Source organism: Hyperolius riggenbachi, chromosome 3, assembly GCF_040937935.1.
Source record: "Hyperolius riggenbachi isolate aHypRig1 chromosome 3, aHypRig1.pri, whole genome shotgun sequence".
NCBI lineage: Eukaryota > Metazoa > Chordata > Amphibia > Anura > Hyperoliidae > Hyperolius > Hyperolius riggenbachi.
Genome location: NC_090648.1, coordinates 259888619 through 259894266, shown reverse-complemented (window position 1 = coordinate 259894266; position 5648 = coordinate 259888619). Strand labels below are relative to the sequence as shown.

The following is a 5648-nucleotide window of genomic DNA, read 5'->3' as shown; positions in this document are numbered from 1 at the left end:
GGCACAGCACTATAGGCACTGGCAGAATTCCAAGGCAGTGTCATGCTTATAAACAGCTCAGGCTTACTGGATAGTGAAAAGGGGGCGTAATGTGTTCTGTAATGTGTTCTGCAAATCTTTCCTAGCTTGCTCTAAAATTAACGATCATTGATAGTACATAGTATACTGTGATAATGAAGAAAAAATTAAGCTTCATGCAGAGTCTAGTCATTATTTTAATTATTTACATTTGTCTTGCACTTATAACTCAGTAATTTTAGTAACAAGGAGATTAGAAAAGTCATGTTGCTGCCCACAGATCTTGACAAGTGAGGCGTGAAATAGGCTTTGAGTCATCAGTGAACTTGAAATATCCTTTCAGCTGTTAAATAGAAAGCCTAAGGCTGGTTTCACAGTGGGACGTTACAGGCGCACGTTAGAGCAGCCTGTAACGCACCCCACCGCACAGCAATGAAAAATCAATGGGCTGTTCACAGTGCCCACGTTGCGTTACTCAGTAACGCTGCGCCATAACAGAACGTACTGCATGCAGTACTTTATAAGCGGCAGAGCCGCGTTAGACTGCTTGCACATGCGCTGTAATGTTGGGGAGGAGCGGAGAGCGGCAAAGCACATGGCTAATTAATATTCACTGCACTCAGTGACGTGCAGTGTTTACTTCCTTGAGCGGCCGCTCTGTGCGGCGATTGGCCGGGCGGGACCACGTGATGCCGCATGCGTCCAAGAGTGCGCATCACGGCATCACGGACACCAGAGTGAGCTGCACAACGCGGCTCACTCTGACGTCCACATTAGAGAGCACCAGGCGTTGCGTTTGGGGCACGTTATGCGACCATAACGTCCCCTAAAACGCAACGTCCTGGTGTGAAACTAGCCCAAAAGAAGACTTTTTTTGTGAAGTGCTATCTTAGGCTCCCTGCACACTGCATGCGATTCCAATTTTTAATCGTTTTTTACATCCGATTACGATTTTTAATCATTACTGCATGCTGCGTTTTTTCTGCGTTTTACTGTGGCTAGCATTCAGGGAAAATCGGGAATTGCAAATCGGAATCGCAAATTGGATTTGCAGTGTGCAGGGAGCCTTATGCTGTTTTTATCTTCCAGTAAGGCTCCTTTTCTACTAGGACAGGCAATCGCATATGCGCTGCAATGCGATTGTGTTTCTGTCCATCTCCACCACTTACTATTTCAGCGCTATCTGTCAGGTGCAAGAGCAAATGCACAAAAAATCATGCAAATCACATTAGTGGAAAAACAGCACCGCAATGTACACGTTACGGTGCTGTTTCGATCATCAAAGCGTATACCATCTAATTTTCAAGTCTGATCGCGCCGAGTAGAAAAAAGCCCTGAAGTTTTACAATTGTGGACGAGTTATGATTATCTTTTATTCGTACCACACCAAAACATTACATAGATCTGTGCAGCATATTAAGGGGCAGCAATTAAAAACCTACATAGCAAAATTCAGGTTAACTGCTTAGAGCAGAGGATGTTGGCTACAGTAAATATGAGAGATGGAACTGTGGTTAGTTCATACTAGAGTGTTAGGAAGAAGGGAAATATACAGTGCTTTGCAAAAGTATTCGGCCCCCTTGAAGTTTTCCACATTTTGTCATATTACTGCCAGAAACATGAATGAAAATCATACATGATTCCAAATATTTTTTTTACAAATAAATAACTGCAACGTGGGGAGTGTGTAATTATTCAGCCCCCTAAAGGTGGCCATACACTGGTCGATTTGCCATCAGACTCGACCAACAGAAAGATCCCTCTCTGATCGAATCTGATCAGAGAGGGATCGCATGGCCACCTTTACTGCAAACAGATTGTGAACCAATTTCAGCCTGAAACCGTTCACAATCTGTGGCGGTGGTGCTGCCCCGCATACATTACCTGCTCCGCCGGCGCGAGTCCCCTGGACACCGCTGCTCCGTCTCCGCACTGGTCTGATCTCCGGGATGCTTCACTTCTTCCTGCCCGGCAGGAAGTTTAAACAGTAGAGGGCGCTCTACTGTTTAAACTTCCTGCCGGGCAGGAAGAAGTAAAGCATGCCAAAGACCAGACCAGCGCGGAGACGGAGCAGCAGTGACAGCAGGACTCGTGCCGGCAGAGCAGGTAATGTATTGCCGCTGTATTGCGTCGGTCGTCGGGCATTCGACCGCCGCTATCGACGCACTCCCGACCCGCCGGCGCTCAAAAAAAATCTTCCGCATGGATGGATCGACGGGAGTCGACGGGAACGATGGATTTCGGACGGAAATCCATTGTTCTGTCAGCGATGTGCGTGGCAATTTCACAGCCGTTTGATCACTGTGATCGAAACGGCTGAATATCGGCGGGAAAATCGTTAGGTGTATGGGCCCTTTTAGTTCTGAGTGCAGTCAGTTGCCCATAGACATTGGGGGGTATGTACAATTTTGCTTTTTTTAAGTTATAATAATGCAATGAAAACATATATGGCAATTATAATAAAGTGTTTATTTCCCTTCTGTCAGGAGCAGGGAACAAATATAGAATTGTTACCAGATCTGGCTAAAATGGCCCAACAGGACAACCCTCATTTCTAGACGTACATCTTTGTTTCACAAATGAATTATTTATTTTAGTTGTGGATAGGGGTTTTAACCGCTGTCCACAATACACAAAACTAAAAAAAAGGCTAGGCAAGGGCTTTAGGTATGTATTGCTAAGTAGGGGAGATGATGTGTCATATTTCAATGTATTACTATAGGAAAGCTTGTCTCATACATTTAGATGAAGTATAATTTAAAGCAGACTGCATTTTTGTTGTTGTGGTCCCTCTTTAAAGTGTGGTGTGCCTCTCCAATGCGTGTTCTCGTTTTATATATATATTTTTTTCCATTAAGTAATGTTACTGTACTGCTAATTGTGAAAGACGTTTTGATCATTTTAAGTAGACATATGATCTAAATAAACCAAATTAACTCATTGCTCAGCTTTTACGGGTTCATAAAATGGATCATAGCTAAGTAGGCAGTTCCATAGCTTCAGGAAATGAAAACACATTTTTTCTTTTTCCTGCTGGTGAATACTAAGATAACAATCTTTGCATGTTTCATTGTATATATCATAAAAACTGCTATCTCTAATTTAAACTGTCAGTTCAAAAACAGTCCTCTTTAAACTGACCTTCCACCAAAATTAGCTTATTTTAAATCCTGAGTCATTGCATAGCTCAAAGCCCCTGGCACTGCTTATTTTGTTTATATGCATAATGTTCATACATAAAAGTTGAACTTCAACGTATATATAGATAGTCCCTTATCTACACATGACTCAAATTACAAATGTCTCATACATACAAAACAAAGTTGTCCCCATGTACAAAATGTACTGTACTGTTTTGATGTCAGCTCAGAGGAAAATGAGCAGACCACATAACTACTCGTTACAACCAAGGTTTGCAAAATGCCATCTCTGATCACACAAGTTGGACTTTGAAACAGATGGGTGACTGCAGCAGAAGACCACATTCCTGTTAGCTAAGAACAGGAAACTGAGGCTCCAATCTGCATAGCCTAACCAAAATTTGAAAATGCAAGATTTGAAAAACATTGCCCGGTCTGATGAGTCTCAATTTCAGCTGTGACGTTCAGATGGTAGGGTCAGAATTTGTCATATTCAACATGCAAGCATGGATCCATCCTGCCTTGGTTAAACAGTTAAAGGGATACTGTAGGGGGATCGGGGGAAAATGAGTTGAACTTACCTGGGGCTTGTAATGGACCCCTGCAGGCATCCTGTGCCCGCGCAGCCACTCACCGATGCTCCGGCCCCGCCTCTGGTTCACTTCTGGAATTTCAGACTTTAAAGTCTGAAAACCACTGCGCTTGCATTGCCGTGTCCTCGCTCCCCGATGTCACCAGGAGCGTACGGCGCAGGCATAGACCATACTGGTTACTACAAGAAAATTTATGCGAGCTCAACACCAAGCTTAACCCTTACAAGTCTGGCTGTGCAAATCTGGCTAAATTGGCTTATCATGAGGCATTGCTCATGCAAAAATGCGGGAATTAGTTCATGCTACATAGCACTATCCAGGAGTGCCACGGGGAGGCTTCCCAATGCCCCCATACAACCGGGGGGACTGCGAGGCCCCAGGCTCTCTCACTGCCTAGGGACCACAGTGGTACCCCGGAGGGGGAGGCTGGGTGAAGCGGACGACCCCCCCAAGCGTGGCCAGCGCCGGGGGGGGGGGCATCCGCACCCCCCTCCCAAAAATTTAAAACAGGCACTTACCTTAACGTCCATTGCGTTCTGCTACTGCGCATAAACTTGGGGGCACTGCATGGGAAGGGAATGAAGTATGGGTCACCCCAAGCTGAAAGCTCAGGGCTGGCTCGCACACCTCACTCCAGAAGGGGGGGGGGGGGAACAGGCACAGACAGTCCACTCCAGGGCTCACACCACCTAGAGCAAGCCATCCACCACCTGCCTCCAAAGGCTAGAGATTGCAAAATGCTTACTACAAGAAAATTTATGCGTGCTCAACACCAAGCTTAACCCTTACAAGTCTGGCTGTGCAAATCTGGCTAAATTGGCTTATCATGAGGCATTGCTCATGCAAAAATGCATTTGCTTTCGCATGCCAAACTTTTCAGGGTCAAAAACCAATACCGCGAAGCGGTTGCCCTGCGGGAATTAGTTCATGCTACATAGCACTATTCAGGAGCGCCACGGGGAGGCTTCCCAATGCCCCCATACAACCGGGGGGACTGCGAGGCCCCAGGCTCTCTCACTGCCTAGGGACCACAGTGTTACCAATGTCTCATGATAAGCCAATTTAGCCAGATTTGCACAGCCAGACTTGTAAGGGTTAAGCTTGGTGTTGAGCACTCATAAATTTTCTTATAGACCATACTGGGCCTGCAGAGTACGCTCCTGGTGACATCAGTGGCAGTGAGGACACCGCAACGCAGGCGCAGTGATTTTCAGACTTTAAAGTCTGAAATTCCAGAAGTGAACCAGAGGCAGGGCCGGAGCATTGGGCAGTGGCTGCACGGGAACAGGATGTCTGTGGGGGACCATTTGAAGCCCCGGGTAACTTTTACTAATTTTCCCCCGACCCCCCTACAGTATCCCTTTAAGACTGGTGGTGGTGTAATGCTGTGGGGGACATTTTCTTGGCACACTATTGGCCCCTTAGTACTAACTTAGCATCCTTTAAATGCAAAAGCCGACCTGAGTATTCTTGCTGACCATGTCCATCCCTTTATGATCACAGTGTACCCATCTTCTGATGGCAAGTAGACGATTGCAGGAGCATTGTTTATTGTAGATTCAGAAAACCAAACTGCACTCTGAAAAGCACAAAGGAATGTCATGAGTAAAGGATTCTGTAAGATATTAGAATCTTTTTACAGGCAGAACAACAGACTAAAGAAAAATGGTATGCCTGTGTGGGAGTTAATGTGGCTTCACAAACTGCACTTAGCTGCTGGCCTTCCCTTTTTTCTACATAATACTTAGGTGGACTGGGATGGGCCTATTGAGGACTACTTTCTTTTATTTTACTCTCTAACATTTTAATAGGTTGGTATACCATTCATATTGGTTCAGAAGCACAATAGGCATGGCTAATGGGCACATGTTTCTGGTGTTATCTGCATCTCATTAAT

General features: G+C 45.3%; 1 protein-coding gene across 3 annotated transcripts in view; it reads left to right on the top strand.

Annotated features, from left to right (window-relative positions):
- Positions 1-5648, top strand: part of FBXL13 (F-box and leucine rich repeat protein 13) — a 227738-nt gene that overhangs the window by 118599 nt on the left and 103491 nt on the right. The window lies entirely within an intron of this gene.